General features: G+C 42.2%; 1 pseudogene; it reads left to right on the top strand.

Annotated features, from left to right (window-relative positions):
* Window positions 1-1101: 1101 nt before the first annotated feature.
* On the top strand, window positions 1102-23102 carry LOC105498981 (bifunctional phosphoribosylaminoimidazole carboxylase/phosphoribosylaminoimidazole succinocarboxamide synthetase pseudogene; annotated as a pseudogene).
* Window positions 23103-23313: the final 211 nt, after the last annotated feature.

Raw genomic sequence — 23313 nt, 5'->3', positions numbered from 1 at the left:
TTTGTTTTTAACTCTCTTTAGGCCACAGACTAATATTTTGAAATCGCATGAAAGGAATGGAGTCTCTCCCCAGAAGTGAACAAACGCAAGACGCGGACCTGCTGGAACCTCTGCGCACTCAGATACATAGACAGATGGTAGGTAGGTAGATATACAGATAGGTAGAGGACAGGTAAGTAAGTGGAGAGACAGATAGTGGGTCGGTAGATAGAAGACAGATAGGTAGAGGATAGGAAGATAGGTAGGTAGATAGATATGCATATGATAGGTAGGTAGACAGATACATACGTAGATAGGTGATAGGTAGAGCGATAGACAGATGATAGGTACGTAGGTAGATTTATTTCAAGGAATGGCTCATGCAGTTATGGAAGCTGACAACCCCAAAATCTGTGGAGTAGGCCAGCAAGCAAGAGACTCAGGGAAGAGCCGATGGTGCAGTTCACGTCCAAAGGCTCTGTAAGAGGTCACACACCCGGAACACTGTGTGACCACTCATTCGGGCACTGTGGTTCAGACAGGTCCACACATAATGTGAACCATCATAAGGGTACAGGGCCTGGGATCAGAGGACCAGGAATCAGTCCAGCCAGGGCCAGCATCCTTGATAGTTCTTTTCCGCCCCTGGACTCCTCACCCCTCGCTCACTGTCTCCCGGCCGTATTAACTGGTTTCCCGTTGCGTTCTCTCCCCCACGTGAGTGGGAGTCTTGCCAAGAGAAAGTCCCTGATGCAGGGGTTTCCCTACACAGGATGAAGCCATCTTCAGGAAAGCAGGTCAGGCACTAGCATGAGTTTTGTTTGTTATTTGTGTATTGTTTTTGGCAAACAACAGAGCAGGCCTATCCTGGGTGTAGAACTGGCCTGGCCCCCACATCCCCCACCCTCACTCATGGCAGTAGCCCAGGTGCCCACACCAGAGGAAGCACAGAGCCATGACGAGGCTCCCTGCAGCCTGCTTTGGAGGAGGCGGCTTCCCCAGGGCTTGGTTTCTAAGCAGCACATCGCCCATTCCACCAAGAACTGGGAGTGCTGGGGGGATACTGGACCTCAATTGATGTATGTGTGAGTGGCAAGGGGGTGTTGTCATGGCCTCGCGGAGATGACAGATTCCTGGAGGAGACAGCCATTCCTGTGGCTGCCAAGTCAGGAGGCGCTCCTCACAATTGCTTGGCGCTGTGGAGGGAGCAGGGGGCAGTGCCAGCTCGTTCCACCCGTGTGGTTGTGGGGACTTGTCCCTGATGGTTGTTTGAGTGGGGAGGGGTCTCCCTGCCTCCACCCATCAGTGCCTCTGACCACAGGTCCTTCCTGTGGCCAGACACCCATTGCAGCCCTGGCAAAGGACAGCCGAGTCAGGGCATTGGTTCATATCGAACCGATGCCGTCACGGACTCTGTTCACTCTCAGTATTTCCAGGGGTCCCCAAGGGCCCACCCCAGCCTCTTGGTGAAGAGGGACCACCCCCGGACTCCTGGACATCTCCTGGCTCCTGCCTGCCCACATCAACATGAGACTCCACAGGGATAAGATGCAACAGAGGTCTCATTGCATTTTCTATAATCCTCTGCAGATCTTTGGGGGCAGTTGTTAAATGGAAATGGAAATCAAAACAAAATAAAATAAAAAGTGCCCCACACTTCCTAACAGACAACTTTGCCAGGGTACACCTACTTGGGAAATAAGATTCTTTTTTTCTTTTTCTTTTTTCTTTAATCCTTCTTTTTCACTTGGACACTGTGTCCCTCAAGCCTATGGGAGATCTCCCAACTTCCCAAGAGAAAATGTTGAGCCAGAATTATACAGAGATTCAGAAGCATGAGGGGAACAAACACAATGCACTCAGATATCTCAATGAAGGCTGCACAGGTTAGGAACTCCGCCCTCTCCACACCAGAGCGCTCTGAGGTGTCAGCCCACAGCATCACCGCATAGCCACAGAAGGGAACGCCAGGCAGAGCCCCCTCCCCAGCCATGCTGGATTCACAGTCCCCACCAGCCCATGCCTGCAGCAGGGACAGACACCGTCCAATATAGAGGTACCCAGTACCACAAGGCCCTGTCTTTTGTCTTACCCTAGCCCGACCCTGCAAAAATGGTGAAGGAGCAGCATAGATGTGTCTTGACTCTCAGTGATGATGGGACATTCTATAGCCCCATCAATTCCTAAGCCTCAGGGGACCATGGACACAGCCTAACCCTGCCTGCATCTTCCCACAGCTCCACGCCTGCTCCCGGTGTGCTTCCATAACAGCAGTTTTTTGTTTGTTTTGTTTTGTTTTGTTTACAGGGTCTTGCTCTATTGCCCAGGCTGGAGCACAATGACACAATCATAGCTCACTGCAGCCTCGACCTCCTGGGCTCAAGAGATCCTCCCACCTCAGCCTCCCAAGTAGCTGGGACTACAGGTGCGCACCACCACGCCCAGCTAATATATATAGAGATGGGCCTTTGCCACATTGCCCGGTCTGGTCTCAAACTCCTGGACTGAAGTGATCCACCTGCCTCAGCCTTAGAATAGCAGCTTTGGCATTCGGAGAGCCAGGTTCTCAAGATGTATATGCCCTGGCCCAGCAGCTTCCACATCCCAGGGAGCACAGGTTAGAGAAGCACGCTGTGGGGTCCTCCCCAGGCTCGTTAAGTCAGGACCTCCAGGTGGACCAGCCTCTGTGCTCCCACAGCCCCTCACCCACTACCCCCACCCACAAAGCGTTCTGCTGCTGCTCAAGCCAGAGCCTTCCTTGGGGGTGAGCTTCAGGGATTCCTAACAGGGAGCTTTGGCTCTGGGAACCTCCCCTCAGGAAGACCTTAGAAAGGGCTGCCCACACCAGCCAGCTATTGGTTTAATTTTTTTCTTAAAGAGAGAGACCGTGCAAGGCCTAGGTCTCCCCAACAGGCCTGCTTGAACTTGAGGGCTCAGCCTCACTCCCTAGATGGCAAGTGGAGCCCTGGCCCAGGCAGCCCCTGTGAGCACCGCCTGGGTCTATACCTGAGCCAGCTCCACTCCGTCTCACTCAGCCTGCTCTTGAGGGTGGTTGGCTTTAGGACGCAAGGAGCTTGCAGAGCACACCCGCTGGCTTGGAGGTTCCCAGAGGGAACGCGCTGGCAGAAGAGGCACAGAAACCCGATCCCCACACCACGAGGATTCCTCCCTCCTTCCCTTCTCATCCTCCCCTTCTCCCTTTCTTCCTTCCTCCCCTTTCTTCCTTCCTTCCCTCTCTCCTTCCTTCCTTCCTTTTTCCTTCCTTCCTTCCCTCTTTTCTTCCTTCTCTCCTTCCTTCTTTCCTTCCTTCTCTCCTTCCTTCCTTCTTTTCTTCCTTCTCCTTCCTTCTTCTCTCCTTCCTTCTTTCCTTCCTTCCTTCTTTCCCTCTCTCCTTCTTTCCTCCCTTCCTTCCTTTCCTCCTTCCTTCCTTCCCTCTCTCCTTCTTTCCTCCCTTCCTCCCTTCCTTCCTTTCCTCCTTCCTTCTTTCCTTTTTTGACAGAAAATAAATCAAGCAAAAACTGCACAGCTCCTGCACACTGCTGAGAGCACATTAACCTGCTGCGGTTGCTTCTGCTGCTTATGTCGAGCTTCATAAGCAGGGCTGAAAATCCCGCACCACATGCCCGGCCTGGAGCCCTTCTGACGTTTGTGTGGATTTATCAGATCCATGTTTTTATACCTTTCCCTCACTATTATGTATCCAAAGCCAAGGTATAGCATTCTGTTGTGTGTTTTCAATTTTTACACAGGTGTGCATTCCCTTGCAATGGTTTACTTTTCTTTCTTTTCTTTCTTTCTTTCTTTTTTCTTTCCTTTTTTTTTTTTTTTTTTTGAGACAGTGTCTTGCTCTTTCGCCCAGGCTGGAGTGCAATGGCACGATCTTGGCTCACTGCAACCTCTGCCCTACAGGTTCAAGCAATTCTTGTGCCTCGGCCTCCCGAGTAACTGGGAGGACTGTCACTCTGTCGAGTTATTTTGCAATGTTTAGGGAGAGACTCAGCAAATTCAGTACGGAGTACTGAATTTTCCGTGCCAACTGGGGCATGTGCCACCACACCCAGCTAATCTTTGTATTTTTAGTAGGGATGGGGCTTCACCACATTGCCCAGGCTGGTCTCAAACTCCTGGCATCAAGTGATACACTTGCCTCAGCCTCCCAAAGTGCTGGGATTACAGGCGTGAGCCACCACAGCCAGGATATATTTTTATTTAACAACTTTTTTCAAGATTAGTGTATGTTGTTACATTCATTTTCACTGATTAACATTATTTTATTGTATGAATATACAACAATTTGTCTGTCCAAGTCCCTACAGATGGACAACTAATCGGCTTTCAGATTTTTGCTGTTACAAATACAATCATGCACCACATAACCTTTTGGTCACCAATGGATTGCACGTACGACAGTGGTCCTATAAGATTATAATACCATGTTTTTACTGCACCTTTTCTATGTTTAGATACACAAATACTTATTGTGCTACAGCTGCCTACAGTGTTCAGTACAGGAACATGCTGTATAGGTCTGTATCCCAGGAGCAATAGGCTCTACCACATAGCCTAGGTATGCGGTAGGTTCCACTAGTTAGGCTTGTGTAAATGTGCTCTGTGACGGTTGCACAATGATGAAATTACCTTACAAGGCCAAGCACGGTGGCTCACGCCTATAATCCCAAGGCAGGCAGATCACGAGGTCAAGATATCGAGACCATCCTGGCCAACATGGTGAAACCCCATCTCTACTAAAAATACAAAACTTAGCCAGGCGTGGTGGTACATACCTATAGTCCCAGCTACTCAGGAGGCTGAGGCAGAAGAACCGCTTGAAACAGGGAGGCGGAGGTTGTAGTAAGTTGAGATTGTGCCACTGCACTCCAGCCTGGTGACAGAGTGAGACTCAGTCTCAAAAAAAAAAAAAAAAAAAAAAAAAATTACCTAACAACACATTTCTCTTAATGTATCCCTGTCCTTAAGTAATGACTGTTATTTTCCATCATATATTGTCATTAGGTCTCTAACAATTACCTAACACAATTAACATTGTCGTGTTTAAGAGAAATCATTTACCAATTTCTCTAAAATACTTCTAGTACTGAGTTTGCTGAGTCTCTCCCTAAACATTGAAAATGACTCTACAGAACGACAGTCCTCACTATCCCATATCTTACCAGCTCTGAGAATTATCAGACCTAATGATGTTTTCAATCTGATGGGTGTGAACTATTTCATTTATTATTTGCATTTCCTGATTTTTGTGAAGCTAAGCCTCTCACACACATTTATTAACCAGATTTTTTGGTGAATTATCCCTTCTTTTGCCCATATTGTACTTTTTCTTTTTGATTTGCATAAATGTTCTTATATTATGAAAACACCAATCTTCTGTTAGTCTGTGTCTGTCTCTATTTTCTCTTCCATTTCCTGTATTGGCAATGCTATCGTCTGCAAATGACAAAATTTTGTCTTGTTCTTTTCTGCAATTGTTACTTCTATCTTTTCCATCTCATCTCATTGTCCTGGTTGGGACCTTCAGGAACACGCTCACTGGACACTGTGGTAGTCCCAGCCTCACTGCGTATCTGATTTTAAAGGGACTGTTTCTCATCTTTGCCTGTTAAATGTTAATATTTGCTGTAGGTTTCTAGTAGACAGTATTCACCTGGCATGGGAGTCCCATTCTAATATTATATTAGTTTGCTGATGTATTTCTGGGGTTTGTTTCTTTCTTTTTGTGTGTGTGTGTGTGTTGTTTTGTCGTTGTTGTTGTTGTTTTTAGACAGTCTTATTCTGTCACCCAGGCTGGAGTGCAGTGGCGTGATCTCAGCTTACTGCAACTTCCGCCTCCTGGGTTCAAGTGATTCTTGTGACTCAACCTCCCAAGGAGCTGGGATTACAGGTGTGCAATGCCATGCATGGCTAATTTTTGTATTTTAGTAGAGACAGAGTTTTGCTATGTTGGCCAGGCTGGTCTCTAACTCCCGACCTCAGGTGATCCACCCTCCTCAGACTCCCAAAATTCTGGGATTACAGGTGTGAGCCACCACACCCAGCTTTCTAATGTATTTCATAGTGAGTAAATGCAGAATGTCATCAAATGCTTTTTTCCCTGCACCTTTCGAGGATAGCATGCTTTTTCTTCTTTAACCTGTAACTCAGTGAATTATATTAATATATTTCCTAAGTTTAATAATCTCGCAATCCTCAGGTGAGGTGTGCTGATGTATGATATGCACAGAAGCATTTCATTTGTAAATTTTTAAAGGATGTGTGTGTGTTTATGTTCACAAGTGAGATTTTCTTCTCTCCCCTTGTTTTGTCTGGTTCTCTCATGCTGTTCTGTGGAACAGTCTTGAGAAGTTATCTTTTCCTGGGAAATTTGGTAAATTTCACTTATAAAATCATCTAAGCTTGGTACTTTTCTGTTTATTGATTTTTGACTACTGATTTAATTTCTCTCATGGTCATTTTTAAACCTATAACTTTTATGGCTATGGTTATATGGTTAAATGTCTACTCAGGTTTTAAATCTGTACTTGAGTCAGTTTTGACAGGGCACCCTTTTCTAGAAAAACAACCATTTTCTCTGGGTTTTCAGATTTATTGGAGTAAAGTTGTTCATTGTGTTGGTTATGAGTTTTAATCTTTGGGACAGCTGCATTGAAGTCTCTTTTTTCTTCCTTCTTTATTTTCTTTCCTTCTTTAACATTTTCTCTTTTTTCTCTAATCAAACCTTCCAGAGATTGTAGACTTTACTTTTTTCCCAAAATTAGCTTCTGCTTTTGTTAATTCTCACAGATAGTTTTAGTTGTCTAATTTGTCAATATCTCCTCATTTATTTCTTATTTCCTTACTTGATTTTGGTTTAACTCTTTTTTCCAAAAATAACTTACTGAGTTGAACACTTACTCGTTTTTAATCTTTTTTCTTTTCTTATATATTTATTTAATGCTATAATTTTCTATAGGCTGTGTTTTTACATGTTTGTATATATAGTGTTCTTGTCATTCAATTCTATATATTTTATGATTTTTATAAAGGCATTTTTTTTCTAACTTTTTCAAGTTCAGGGGTACATATGCAGGATGCACAGGTTTGTTACACAGATAAACGTGTGCCATGGTGGTTTGCTGCACAGATCATCCCGTCCCCCTAGTATCAAGCCCAGCATCCACCAGCTATTCTTCCTGATGCTCTCCATCTCCCAACCCCCTGCCCTCCGACAGGCCCCAGGGTGTTTTGTTCCCCACCATGTGTCCATGTGTTCTCAGCAGTTAGCTTCCCCACTTGTAAGTGAGAACACATGGTATTTGGTTTTCTGTTCCTGTGTTAATTTGCTAGGGATAATGGCTTCCAACTTTAACCACGTCCCTGCAAAGGACATGATCTCATTCTAAAGGCTATTTTTTGAACCCAAAGTATCTAGGATTGTTTTTGAAGGCAAAACATTATTACTAATTATAACTATTTTACATTTTGAACAGAGAATATCATCTACAGCACAAGCCAGCAAATATTTTCCTGTAAAGGGTCATTATTGTAAATATTTTAGGCTTCGCAGGTTTCATTGAATCTCTGCTACAACTACAGCAAAGCTGAAAAGTGATAGCAATGTTTGACTGACATACTCAGGGGTGTGACCTGACCATTAAGCCAGGTGAAAAAGCAGCTACTAGAAGATTCTTGAGGCAGAGCTAGAAATTACACCAAGAGTAGATATGTTTTCTTTTTGATTTGTACCTAGCAGAATGGTGTGGCAACAGTTTCTCAAGCATTCCATTCATTTCATGTCCCAGGCAGAAATAACCTAGAATGAGAAAAAAGGCAACAAAAATCAGGTGTCCATGCCTACATAAAACAGAAAAAGAAGATTGTTCAAATATCTGTAATCAGGCCTAGGCAAATAAAGGCACTTACAAAAATACAAACACTGTTAAGGTGTGTTGTTTTGTTTTGTTTTTTAAGGAAAACTGGGAAGGGAGAATAAATAGGAGGGACATCAGGGGCAAGATTAGTTCCAAAAATGCACCTGCAGAGTTCTGCAGCTTGTTGGAAGGCAGGCAGCAGCTTGAGTCAGCTTTCAGCAGCCAACCCCCAGAGCCAAGTGCAATCATCAAGCAGTGTCCACAGGGAACAACAAGCAAGGGGCTCCAGCAGAAGAAAAGGAAGGTGCTGGTTGGTGTTGCAGGTCATCTTAGGAGGACAAAGTTCATATCCACGAAACTCATGGGCCGCTCCTGCACCCCCAGAGTCCAGTTGCAAGGCCATGGGCACCGAGACGTGCTCTTCATCTTTTCCAGCTCTAACCTAGACAGTCTTCTCTTTTTATGGAATACTCTTCTGAGAAATACCCCCAAATAAATTGCTGAATGATGCTTTGATGAGATCCTTGAGGACCGTCAAAAGAAACAACCCTCCGAAGACAACCAGATCTAGAGGTGTGCACCTGAGTCTCGCAGTTCCTCATCTTTTTCTAAAGGAAGTGCAGACCTGGGACCAAGCGTGAGGTCTGAGTTCCAGCTCCTTTACCACTTGCTGTGGAACTCTGGGTAAGTCAGTGACCCTGCCTGGGCTTGCTTTCCTCATCTGTGAAATGGGATGCTACTTGAACTTCCCTCATACGGTTCTTGTAAGGATTAGTGAGCTCCTTTATGAAACTCTATCGGACAGTGCTCAGAGCACAGTAACTACTGCACTCTATCTTCTCAAACAGACATTTTTTACAGCAGTTTTAGGTTCACAGAAAAATTGGTCAGAAGGCACAGAGGTTTCCTGTATGCCTCCTGTTCCTGCACAAGCATAGCTTCCCCAACTACCGATATCCACCCCCCTCACAGTTGTGCATCTGTTCCAATCGATAAACCTACATTGATACGTTATTACCACCCAAAGTCTATATCCAATTTTTATTAGAATGATTTTTTTTGGATTTTTATGATTTTTCTTCATGGGGCAATACAAACATATCTTGGCACAAACTTATTCTCAAGCTTGTACACTCTGTTTTCTTGGGATAAAGGTGGTTCAAGGTGTAGAATTTTGGTTTTTAGTAAGACCCACTGAGAAATGTTATGATCTGAATGTGTGTGTTTCCTCAAAATGTATGTTGAAATCCTAGGCTCCACGGTGATGGTATAAGAAGTGGGGCCTTTGGGAGGTGTTGAGGCCATGAGAGTAGAGCCCTAATGAAAGGGAGTGAGAAGCAACAGAGAGACCCTGGCCCTTCCCCTATATGAGGTCACAGCAAGAACTGTGCAGTCCGCAACCCTCCCCAGGCGACCCTCACCAGAACCCAACCAAGCTGGCACCCTGATCTTGGACTCCCAGCCACCAGAACAGGGAGAAATAAATTTCTATTGTTTACCAGCCACCTGACCTATGACATATTTTTTATAGCAGCCTTAATGGACTAAGACAGTAAGTTAGCAGAGAAAATAGTAGGCATTGGAGATAGAAGACCTGGGTTTGGCTCCAAATTCTGCTGCTAGTAGCTCTGAGACCCCAGTTCTCTGAAGCTCAAGGGTAAATAAATGCAGACATCCACCCAAGGACGGTGGCCAGGCTACAGTGGAGTTCACAACGACTATTAATATCCTGATGGTGCAATGGCTGGATGGGGCATAGTAACCTCACCTTTATCCTTTTCCATGTCTTCCCTCAGCATTTCTTTCCCTTCTTAAAAGAAAAGGTATGTCATTTATAATGTTGGTTTGGTGCAGGGAACGTTATCAGGGTAGGTGGCAATTTACCTGAGGAGTCTCGACGCGTGAGTAAATACTCTTTGCTTTGCCGCAGTATTGCGGAAGTCCATAATACAACGGGATATTCTTTTCTTGTAGTCAAAAGCAGTTGTACATTATTTTTGCTTGTCTCTGATGGCGTCAAGTCTAAATCACAGCCATCAGCTGACTCCTGATGTGTGGGTAAAAAAGGTCCTGATAAGCCCCATCTTTTCCAGCCCAAGAATGGTAAACATGTTGCTCCCTCTAGAATCGATACACTCTCTGAAGGTGGCTTCCTAAGACTGTGTGTATGCTAACAGGCTATTTCTTTGTGCAAATGACTGCACTTTAACATTTTTATTATTAAAAATGAGAACGAGTTGGTAGGAAAACAAGTCCTTTGTGTGTGTCCCAAATAAATTAATCTGATTGTAAAGTTGAGATATATAGGGTAATGTCATTAACCTTTGGTAGCTTCTTACGAAAATAATTTCTCTAGAGTGTCTATATTGTGAAATGTATTTTTATTTCCCAAGTAGAACATGCCACTGGGATTTTGAGAAAAAAAAAATGTAAGTTCAGCAACATGAATATTGACATTTGTTTTTGAAGACAATAAAGCTCGGCTTTCAAAAATGATGTCGGCTTTTTGGAACCCACAATCTATAGACGATTCCATCTAATCTTTATTGAATGCCTGCTGTGTACAGACACTAGTATGTGAAACCTTTTTATGGGGTAGGCTTTACTTTATTTATTCTCTTTTTATAGATGAAGAAACTGAACACAGAGGGAGGGATTATTCACCAAGTTTGCACGGTTACTACGGAGCAAGGCAAGATTCAAACCGAGCCTTGGTCATCTGCAAAGCCCACGCACTTCCCAGGTGGCTGCCCTGCCCTTCTCGGGACCCAAGGGAGGCTCCAGACCTGTGCTAAGCAGTAGAATATCTGCCAGCCACATGAGGCTATTGAGACTAACTACAGGGTATTTAAAATTAAATTGAATCAAACGTTTAATCCTTTGATTGCACCAGCCCCAATTCAAGTGCTCAAAGCCTTATGGCGGCCAGTGCTTTCCCCTGCACAGCATGTTCAGTAGACCCTTTTACAGCAGATGGCTGTCTTAGACATGACCGTTTGGTTGCTCTCCACCTCTCAGCCCCTTGGCTTCTGCTGGAAAATCGTCAGATGTCTCTGTGCAAAAACGACACCCAAAGCTGAGTTTCCAGGTCCTGGCTTACCTTCTGTCTGGGCTCTGTGACCCCCAAGTCCTTGCTCTTTTGCTAGCTTTCTGGTTCCTTCCTACAGTTTTGTCCATGTTTTCTAGCTCTCGGTGGGAGCACTGGCCTGAAACAACTCAGGTCACTTTCTCCAGCATTTCGTTTTCCCTGTGCATCTGTCCACATGCCTTTCCTTTGCTCTAACCCACAGAGTCTTCTGTTGCCTGGTGGACAGTACACCTAACCATGCCTACAATTTAAAATGTGTTGTTTATAAACCTCTTCTAGTGATTGTCTCAATGGATGCTCGCCCCATGTCATGCATCCAGAAAACCCCATTATGCCCAAATGCTACCAGCCTCATGGGCATCTACACACACATGACCCCACATGGACGGCCAAGGCCAGGTCCTCTCTTGGCACTCGCATATAATCTCCCCTCAGCCAACTCTTTCAGGGCTTCCCCAAAACGTGCCTTGCTTACCCATCCAGGGCATCAACCTCCATCCCCACTCAGCTTCACCTGCTCCCCGCCGCAGCTTCACTCGACCTATCAATCAATACACCCACAGTCCTGAAGACACTAAAGGACGCTCATCCATCACTGCCTATGGGACTCGCCGTGATGATACTATTATTATGCCTCTTGAGGCTAGCTGAGTTTCCAAATTCCAAGAAGCCAGCGCAAATGTGTATTCCAATGTGAGTACATTTATTTTTATTTATTTTATTTTATTTTTATTTAACAAATAAGCATGCAATACAATGCGGGAAGGAGAGTTTCCCAGCTCTTTGCCGCAGCTTATGACCTGGTTCCCAAGTGCCGCTGCTTGTTCCCAGAGTATCCCAGGAAAACAGCCTCTCTCTTTTATTCTTCCTCCCTTACTTCTTCCTTTCCTTCCTTCGTTCCTTCCTGTCTTTTCTTTCTCTCTCTCTCCCTCTCTCCTTCCTTCCTTCTTCTCTCTCTCTTCTATCCTTTCTTTTTCTTTCTTTCTTTTTTTCTTGCTTGTTTGCTTGCTTGCTTGCTTTCAAGAGTCTCACTCTGGGCCGGGCGCGGTGGCTCAAGCCTGTAATCCCAGCACTTTGGGAGGCCGAGACGGGCGGATCAGGAGGTCAGGAGATCGAGACCATCCTGGCTAACACGGTGAAACCCCGTCTCTACTAAAAAAAATACAAAAAAAAAACCTAGCCGGGCGAGGTGGCGGGCGCCTGTAGTCCCAGCTACTCGGGAGGCTGAGGCAGGAGAATGGCGGGAACCCGGGAGGCGGAGCTTGCAGTGAGCTGAGATCCGGCCACAGCACTCCAGCCTGGGCGACAGAGCGAGACTCTGTCTCAAAAAAAAAAAAAAAAAAAGAGTCTCACTCTGTTGCCCAGGCTGAAGTGCAATGGCATGATCACAGCTCACTACAGCCTCAACCTCATGGGCTCAAACAATTCTCCCACCACAACCTCCCAAGTAGCTGGGATCACAGGTATGCACCACCATGCCCAGCTAACTTTTGTATTTTTTGTAGAGACGGAGTTTTACCATATTGCCCAAGCTGGTTGCAAACTCCTGGGCTCAAGCAATCTGTCAGCCTCAGCTTCCCAAAGTGCTGGGATTACAGGCCTGAGCCACCACACCTGGCCACAACTTTATTTTTTAAAGCATGTTTAGGGTCACAGCAAAATTCAGAGGCAGGCATAAGGTTTCCCATATACTTCCTACCTCCACACATGCATAACCTCCCTCATTATCAACATCCCCCACCAGAGTGATACCCTCGTTACAACTGATGAACTTATACCGACACACCATCGTCACCCGAAATTCATAGTTTACACCGGGGTTCACTCTTAGTGTTGTAAATCCTGAGTTTAAACAAATGTATAATGACACATATCCATCATTATAGTATCACACAGGGTATCCTCACTGCCTTAAAACTCCTCTGTGCTATTTATCTCCCTATCCCCAACCCCTTGCAACCAACCACAGATCTTGCAACCACTATAAGAATATTTTATAGTTAGAATCATACAATGTGCAGACTTTTTCAGATTGGTTCCTTTTATTTAGTCATGTGCATTTAAAGTTCCTCCATATTTTTTCACAGATTGCGAGCTCATTTCTTTGGATGTCTCATGGTTTACCTATCCGTTTACCTACTGAAGGACATCTTTGTTGCTTCTAAGTTTTGGCAGGTATGTACTAAACTGCTGTAAAGCTGCTATCTGTGTGCAGGTTTTTGTGTGTATGTGGATGAACATGTTTTCAACTCCTTTGGGTAAATAGTAAGGAGATGATTGCTGGATCCTATGGTAGAGTGTTCTCAGTTTTGTAAGAAACCACCAAGTTGTCCTTCAAAGTGGCTGTACCATTCTGCATTCCCACCAGCCACGTTCCTGTTGTCCCATATCCTCACCAGCATTTGGTGTTGTCAGTGTTACAGATTTGGTCATTCTAAAAGATGTGTAGTAGTGTCTCGTTGCTGTTTTAATTTGCACTCTCTGGTGACATGTGATACACAGCGTTTTTTTCATATATTTTTTTCCCATCCATATATCTTCTTTGGTGTGTTTGTTAAGGTCTTTGGACCACTTTTTAATCAGCTTGTTTTCTTACTGCTGAGTTTTAAGAGTTCTTTGTGTGTATATATATATATATATTTGTTTCTTTCTTTTTCAAATTTTATATTAGATTCAGGGGGTACCTGTGAGGGTTTGTAACCTGGGTAGATTAGGTGATGCTGAGGTTTGGGGTATGAATGACCCATCACTCAGGGTCTAAGCATAGTACTCAACAGCTTTTCAAGAAGGTGTTTTCTCTATGCTCAGTAGGTAAGCCTGAAGAAATTGTGTTCAGCCTGGCCAATCACCCTTTCTCATTCAGAATGACTTTCTGTGCTTTACCCAGATGTATATACGAGGTCTGTCTTTTAGCCAGTTTCAAAGATGTTTATTTTACCTTTAATTCTGACAGCAATTGGTATATTGCAGTTCTATTCTGCCACTAACCACCTGGAGTTAGCACGAACCTCACGGGTGAGGAGCACAGTCAGTCCCGAGTGTATGTGTATGAATATTCACATAGACAGCCCCCTCCAGACAGCAGCCACAAGTTCAGTGTGTCCCAGGCCACTCACACTTTTGACCAACTGGCTAGTGATTCAAGGACTTCCACAATCCTGTCATGTTTGATCATTGGCTATAACAATGCATAGAACTCAAGAAAGTGCTACACTTTTGATTATAGCTTTACAATAAAGAGAACAGCTCAGGGCCACCCAGATGAAGAGACACAGAGGGAAGGCCTGGGAGGATCCCCAACACAGAGCTTCCTTGCGCTTCCGGTGAAAATACGGCGCACCTCCCTCCAGGCAAACCCATGTGTTCATCAACCAAATCACTGCTGATGCTCAGTGTGTGGAGTTTTGACGGGTTCATTACGTAGGTATGATTGACCACTGGGTTGAACTCAGTCTCCAGCCTCCCCTCCCTTCTCTGGAGCTTGGGCTGGGTCAAAGTCCCAATCCTAGTATCTCATGGATCGTCTTTCTTGTGTCCAGCCCCCACTCCTGAAGCTGTCTAAGGGCTCACCGGGAGTCACCTCATTAGCATAAACTCAAGAGTGAGCCAAGAGGCTCATGAATAACAAAGACAGTTCTACCACTCAGAAAAATCCAAGGGCTTTAGAAGCCCTGTGCCAGGAACTCAGAACAAACACCAGACAAATCCCTTATTATAGAAAACCTTTATAGCTTGTTCACAGGTATATGATGAGACTCGTATTCACGAACGGAAGGATGTCAGAATCTTATTTTCCTATTCAATAATAAATCAAATACCGTCTACTCCTTTGTATGACTTCCTCAAAATCTGTCCAAGAGAACAATTTAAATTGCAAGATGGCAATGGATCAAATTTCTTCACTCGGAAAAGATAATATTGCTACTGCTACCTCTCCTACCATGATGACTAATGACAACCGCTGATCTTGCTTTTGGAGCCTATACTGTACACTACTTAAAAGGCAATGAGTTAGGTAAAGGCAGCAAATAGAATTAGGCTTCAGAAAATTGTTTTAAAAGTTTGCTTCTTGAAACTGATTTCCACCAAAAGCAAACAATTTATAAAGGCTATACATGTACGTTCAGCCTGAATCATGTGCACAGAGACATGAGAAAGGTTGGAAAGCCAGGTTTGCAAAATCCTTAGGGTCAGGCTTGAGTGAAAATGCAAGCCTCAGAGTCAAAACCAATTTACAATATAAGATGCAGCTGGTTGACATAAAGAATTCAGTAAGGCTTGAAAAAAAAACTTAATTAAGAAAAGTCTGGGGGGAAGAAAAGAGAAATGTTGCCTGGAGCTTTCATTGAAATCAGAGACATCCTAAAAAGCCCATGGCCAGTTCTGGCCCCGCATAGCTGAAGGACCTGGCAAAACCCCAGCTTTCAGTAATAATTAACACTCATAAAGTTAAAATGAAGTTATCAAGGGGCCATTTTGGCCATGCTTAAAAGACTAAACACATCTGCCAAAACAATGACATTTCCAAACTCTTAATTTTTGCAACATGTATATATGTGTTCTCAGTTTTCAGTGTATGCATTACTGAGAGGAAAACAACGAGAGAGAAAGAAAAATGTTTTCTCATTAATCAGAAGGAGATTAGACTGCTGTTTCTGCATACTGTGCCCAGCAAGATTCAGAGTTAAACATCGCCACTCAAAGAGCTGACGTTGAACAAAAAATAACAGTTGAACTTATTCCTGCTTCACACCAAAAAGTGTTATTAATTTTTAATTTCCTGGGCATACAGTATGCATCAGTATTTTCTGAATTAGATCCTGAGAGAGTGATTTTGACTACGGGACCACTAGTAAAATCTCAGCTCACATTCTACAGTTATCAACATCCAGACAAATAAGCTAATGTTAGGGAATGCCAGCAGAAACTAAAACAAAACACTCAAGAAACTGTGATTCTGAAACAGAATACAAAGTAACAATGTGTGAAATAGTTGAAGAAATAAAAGGCAGAATTAGTAAAAACGCGTATGAAAGGTCAATGAGACAGATTATTTTTGAAGCGTTTTTTAAAAAATAAAAAACTGTGTGTGTGTGTGTGTTTGTCCAAAGTCTTGCGAGTTTCATGAGAAAAAAGAGGTAGAATGGGAGCACATTCAACTTTGTTCAGTGGATAAATGGATAAACTCTGGGTTAAGAGACAAAGTCAAAAGTTGACCCTGCCCAGATGTTTTGAATCCAGGGCTGCTGAGTTAATGAACAAGATAATGGGATTCCATTACTAACTAAAAACCCTTGATGCAAAGGCCCAGGCCTTCCCCATGCCCTGGTTTTCCTCAGCCATCTCTCTTCTTGTGTATCTCATGTATTAGGAGAAACCATGTACTTTGCAAGGATTCTAATACAGTACTTCTGAGTTGTAACTTTCTTTTATTTACTAATAAATATCTAATGAGTGACTACTATCTGCCAGAACTTCTTAGCACTGAGATTCAACAGAATTTGTGCTCCTGGAATTATATCCTAGAAAAGAGGCAAAAATAAACAGAGGAAATGCAAAAACAATTACGATCATTTCAAATGGTGATAAATGCTTTGAAGGAAACAGGTAATCCAGAGTGACTGGCGATGAGGGTGGCTGCGTTAGGTGGAAGGAAACGGGTAATCCAGAGTGGCTCGTGATGAGGGTGGCTGCGTTAGGTGGAATGGCGCTGAGAAACCAGGCTGGAGCATGGCTACTGCTGAGATCCTACTGACGAGGATCCCGGCATGCCAAGGCTGGCCAAAGAGAGAATGGATGCTTGAGGGAAACAGGCAGAATTTCAAACAGAGGGTCTACAACTGTGCGATGGGAACGGCTGTCTGTGGAAAGAATCTAGAAAATGTCCTTCTGGACCATGCGTGCAGCGGTAGGAAACAGAGTCCAAGAAACAGGCACAAACCAGATTCCGCAGGCCTGAGATGCCAAGATAAGGTGTTTGGGTTTTGTTCTCGGTGTGCTGAGAGGTGCATTTGAGAGTCTATAACCAGGGAGGAGTGTAATCTGATTTACGTCTTGTTAAAAAGTCCCTTTGGCTGTTGTGTATCCACAACCACATGTAGAGGTTATCAAGGGCTTCTGACATTACAGGGCTTCTTGACATTACAAAAAGTCCCTTTGGCTGTTGTGTATCCACAACCACTTATGAGAGGTATCAAGGGCTTCTGACATTACAGGGCTTGAGGTACCCTGAAGGGCTCCCTCACTACAATATACGTGGTAGGATCCCAGGAAAGCAAGGGAAATTTTCAAGGAGGAGTGAGGAGAAAGGTTGAGCTGAAACCTGAATAGAGCAGGTGTATAAAAACAAACTCTGAAGGCAAATTCTTAGAACTGCACTGCAAAGACGAAGTCAAACTTTGGACCCACTGCAGGACTGGATATCTGAACTCAAGCTCCTAAAGAAGCAGTGTGGTTGTAGTCTGGTAGTATCCTTGAGCTCCCGGCAGAAGCAACAAAAATGCTCTATATTGCAAAGTAACCTATTTTAATCCCAAGGATTTTCTCAGATTAAGTTAAAAAAAATATGAGCTCACAATCTATAGTTATCAACATCCAGACAAACAAGCTAGCATTAGGGAATACCAGCAGACACGAAAACACTCAAGAAATTGTAATTATAAAATAGTATATAAAATAACAGTGTGTGAAATATTTGAAGAAATAAAAGGCAGATCTTAAAAATCATTATGGAGGCTGGGCACAGTGGCTCATGCCTGTAATCCCAGCACTTTGGGAGGCCAAGGCAGGTGGATCACCTGAGGTCAGGAGGTCGAGACCAGCCTGGCCAACATGGTGAAACCTCGTCTGTACTAAAAATACAAAAATTAGCTGGGCGTGGTGGCACACACCTGTAATCCCAGCTATTTGGGAGACTGAGGCAGGAGAATCACTCAAACCCGGGAGGCAGAGGTTGCAGTGAGCCGAGATGCAGACACTGAGACACTGCACTCCAGCCTGAGTGACAGAGTGAGACTCCATCTCAAACACACACACACACCAAAAATTATGGAGTAAAATACTGTAAAAAATTACAAGACATATTTGAAAATGATCAAATGAAACATTAAGAAATAAACATGTAATTATTAAAGTTAAAATGTTAATGATAAGCTAACTCGTGGATTAAGTAGAGACTGAGAGAATTGGTGAACTGAAAGATGGGCTTAAAGAAATTGAACAAAGTCTAATACAGGGATAAGGAGATAGGAAATATAAAAGAGAATAAAGACACAGAGGATAGAATAAAATATTTAAGTTATATCTATCAAAGTCCCAGAAGGAGAGAATAGAGAGACAAGAAAAGAGGTGATTTTTAGGAATTTCCAGAGTTAGTTGATTTCATGGTGCACAGATGCAGGAAACATAACAAATACCCAACAAAATAAATAAAAAGCAATATATATACAGACAGATTTTGCAATATGGTTGTAGAATCCCAAGTCAAAGAGAAGATCTTGAAAGCAGGCAAAGAGAAAAATAGAGCAGCTACAAACAAGCAATCATTATCCTGACAGAGGCTTCTCAACAGTGAGCATGGAAACCAGAAGACGATGAAGTCACATCTGACCACAAAATTATTGCCAGCTTAGAATTGTAAAGCTATCAAAAGTATCTTTCATAAAAAGTATCTTTCAAAAAGAAAGGCAGCATAAATACATTTTCGTTTGAATAAAAATGGAGTTACCTTTAGACATCTTCTGATCTAAAATATTCTAAAAGATGCATTTCATTAAAGGAAATTCTAAAATATGTATGTGTTTCAGTAGGAAGTCCAGAAAAAGTATCTAGAATGAAAGCCTGGGATATTTAAAGGAATTATGACCAAAAGAACATTTGTAAATAAAAACAAATATTAGCAGTGTTAAACAAAAATGTCTCCTGTGGGATTTTAAAAAAAGAAAGAAGAGAGCTAGAGTACTAGACATCAATGGCATGTGAATAAGTGGGGAGGAGATGATAGGAGGATTTTTTTGTTTGTTCTGTTTTGTTTTGCTTTGTTTTGAGACAGAGCCTCGCTTTGGAGTGCAGTGCCACGATCTCAGCTCACTGCAACCTCTGCCTCTCAGGATCAAGGGATTCTTGTGCTTCACCCTCCAGAGTAGCTGGGATTACAGGTACGTGCCACCATGCCCGGCTAATTTTTGTATTTTTAGTAGACACAGGGTTTCACCATGTTGGCCAGGCTGATCTCAAACTCCTGACCTCAAGTAATCCACCTGCCTCGGCCTCCCAAAGTGCTGGGATTACAGGCATGAGCCACCATGCCTGGCCTATAGATAGTTTTATGCTCTAAGGTTCATGTACAAATAAAGAGATAATTAAGATATTTATCAACTTTAGATTCTGTTAAATCGTCACAGTGACATTTCAAAGGTAGTTGCTCAAAGAGGAAAATAGATCAATAACTTCCAAATTATTATACAGGGAAAGTATGGAATAAGACAAAATTAAAAATATATCAAACTCAACCTACTCCCCTTTCAAAGAAAGCAAGACAAAAGAAGGATAAAAGGAGCAAGAAAAAAATTAACAGTTAGATAATTGAAATAAATCTAAAAACATCAGTAATAACAATTACTATAAAGTGACTCACCTTGCTCTTCCAAAAAACCAGATCAAATATTTTTAAAAGTAATAAAATACTTTTACAAGCAACATACCTAAAACAAAAGAGTGGCTGGAAGATTGAAAGGAAAAGGTTGGAAAATATAAACCAGGCAAATAATCAATAAAAGGCTGGTTATCACATCAAATAGAAGAGTCAGGTCTTGAAGCATTATTAGAGTAAAGATGGTAATCAAAAAAGAATAAAAGAATCAATTCACCAGAAAGCAAAATAATGTATAACTTATTTTCATCTAATGAAATAAGCTAAAAACATATAAAGCAAAACTTGATAGAACTATAGGAAGAAACAGCACGTCTGTAATTGCAGTGGGAAATGTTAATACACTTCTCTCAATTATCAAAGCATGAAACAATCTAAACAACTGTAAAATGGTGAATACAAGCAGTTATTCAAACAGCTACTAACAAGTTTGAACTCATAAAAATATATAGAATCCAGCCAGGTATAGTGGCTCTCGCCTGTAATCCCAGCACTTTGGAAGGCGAAGGAGGGAGGATCATTTGACCCCAGGAATTCGGGGCCAGCCTCAGCATGGTGAAACCTGGTGTTACTAAAAAATACAAAAATTAGCTGGGCAAGGTGGCATGTATCTGTAGTCCCAGCTACTTAGGAAGCTGAGGTGGGAAAACAGATTGAGCCCAGGAGGTCAAGGCTGCAGTGAGCCATGACTGTACCACTGCACTTCAGCCTGGGCAACAGAATGAGACCCCGTCTCAGAAATACACACACACACACGTATACATGTGTACATGTGTGTATATATACACTATATATATGTGTGTATATATACATACACATATATGTACACATATATACACGTGTGTATATATGTTGCATATATACATATACATGTGTGTATATATACGTGTATATGTGTATATATACACCTATATATAAATATACATAGATGTGTGTACATATGTGTATACATATATCTGCATATAGAATCCCATACATCTCAAAGAATGTACATTATTAGAATAAACAAAATTTGATAACCACATACTATAAAATAATGCTCCATAAATTTTTTAAAAATGTAGGGGGTTATAACCAAAATGTTTCTCTAAAATAAACCAGATTGGAAAGAATAGAAAATATCAGAGCACATCATACTGAAGAAGAAAAGTATCATTTCTAGAAACTTGCTTTAGATATAAACATCCTAATATATGTATATTTGTGTGCGATAAGTCTCAATATAAATGTATTTCTTATATAGTCACAGTCAAAAATGTTTCAAAACCACTACCTAAGAAACTTTTGTACATAGGCCTCTGGAGAAATGTACAAATATATTCACAGCAAGATTATTCATGTCGGAAACCAACAAATTGTTCTCTCTTCCTGGGATGGAGCATGGACAGCACTGCAGAGCAGTAGGAATGAACCATAGATCTATGCCCAGCAACACAGATGAGCCATAAAACGAATGCTGAATTTGTAAAAAGCAAGAAAGCATATATGAACCTCAAAAACAAAGTTAAATAACATTTTTAAGTGATATACAACATATAAATATGTGTTTAAAATATTTAAGTATCAGGGAAATGATCACTTAATTTCAGGTTGGAGGAGAGCTATTGCTGGGGAAAAGGCAGGATAACAGGATCGGGGAAAACACACAAGTGTGAGATGAAATCATATGAAATTGCCTCTATTCAAAAATTTTTTAATCTTAAAAAATGGCATTTCACATGGTTCAACCTGATAGCTCCAAGTGTACTGGTAACATCCTGTCACTTAAGATGAGTTGTGAGTTTACAAATATTAGGTTTATGATTATGACACCTAACTTGAATTTGTTTATGTATTACATTATGTGTATAAAGCATTACAACATTAAAAAAAAAAAAAAAAAAAAAACGTTTCTTAAAAGAGTGCAACAAGGTCCCGGGGGTCCATGTGAGAGAGTATTGCACAAGGTTGGAAACCAGATAAAGGAGAGATGTTAAAGGGTGGAGGATTTATTATACTTAGTTGAAGGCAAACTCAGTTAGGCTCTCTCCTGTGCTGGTTACTGGGAGTGAGGGAAACGACAGCAAATCTATGTCAATTTCCTCTGAGCTAAATGAAACAATACAAGATGATGCTTTGATTTGGGGAAGAGGAGTTAGGGTTTGATGTGGGTTTGTTTTATGGTATAAAATATACCACCATAGAACTGATAGATGTTCAGGACAGAAATTTTAGGAAATACAAAAAGTATAAAAAATAAAATAGGTTGCCACCCCCAACCCACTCAGGCTAACGGCAACAGCTAAGGTACTGAACACTGGTTTAAAAAAAGAAAAAATACATGAGAAAAAAAAAAAGTCTATGAATTGTTTGGTAGTTCATGGAAAGCCCTCTTGTAGTCCAAGGACCATATTATAGCAGGAAATGCAGCTAGAAAGAATTGCCTGGAAGGAAAAGCTGCAATCACAAATAAAATCATCAGTTGTATAATATTTTTTGGTCATTACAGGAAGCAGGTATCAAAACTGCTTTCACCACAAAATGTGGGGATATGGCTTTCATTGTGCCCCAGTGTGAAATTATTCCAGTTAAAGGGGTTTGCAGAATGGCAACTGGTTGTTTTCTTAAAAGAAATCCTGGTGTCATCGACAGATGTGAGTTTTACTCACCTAACATGGAGATGTTTTCAAGGATGCTGCCAGTAATGAGAAATAGTGAATTGCTATGAAATTTTGCTATGCTGGACTTGGTAAAGGCCAAAGTGAAGTGGCTAACATGAGTCATGCCGCACAGGTTATTTTTAAAATACTGGAGAAATCCTGGTTGCCACAGAACTGTGTACAAGTTGATACGAAGATTGAATTTGGTGTTGATGTAATCACCAGAGAAGTTGTTGTTGTTGACATTACCAATAGTGATACCCAGAGACTCTGGCCATCAAGAGATCAAAGCCAACAGAAAGAAAAACAGTCTTATTGTGACCTCAAAGAAGTAACTCTGGAAGGGCTCCAGATGGTAAAAAAAAAAAAAAAAAAAAAAAAAAAAAAAAAAAAAAACAAAACTTTGAGTGGGTTGCAGTGATTGTAGAATTGCTTTGAAAATCAGAAAGTCAGTAGAGGGGTGTAGTATGCATGGGCTCAATGTCTGATCTAGATCACCATGAAAAAATCAAGAGGGCCTGTGGAAATTTAGGGTTTGGATAACATCTGCCCATAAAGGACTAGATGAAACTCTGAGGATTGATTAAAGCTGAGTCTGAAGGGATGGCATTCTTGCTGTATTTGTGGCAGTGGCAGGCAGAGGCCATGGCTGGGGACCGGTGATGCCTGGGAACACTGCATAGCCAGGTAGTTATCAACTGTCCTCCCCTCATACCAGACAGGGAGCTCAGGATGTGTGAGCTTCCCTTGACAGGGGTCTCAGGGAGTGGATCATACTTTCTGCAGAAGACTCAGCTCAGTATCATGCCCAGATATTTGGATTAAGCCATCATTTGGTAGGGGGCAAACTGTGAACAAGCATATTGAACACATGGATTTCATTGAAGAGAAAATCAGAGTTGTAATTTATAAGAAAAACAATGCCATTGCATTTTTTAAGGAAAACACTTCAAATTTCTAATTTAGCTGCAGGAACAAAAGCAAGATAAAAAGATGATTTTATTTATTTATTTATTGAAATGGAGTCTCGCTTTGTCACCCAGGCAGGAGTGCAGGGGCACCATCTCGGCTCACTACAACCTCCACCCACTG

Source organism: Macaca nemestrina, chromosome 14 (assembly GCF_043159975.1).
Source record: "Macaca nemestrina isolate mMacNem1 chromosome 14, mMacNem.hap1, whole genome shotgun sequence".
Taxonomy (NCBI): domain Eukaryota; kingdom Metazoa; phylum Chordata; class Mammalia; order Primates; family Cercopithecidae; genus Macaca; species Macaca nemestrina.
The sequence above is the reverse complement of the archived record's forward strand: the minus strand, read 5'-3'. Positions and strand labels throughout refer to the sequence as shown.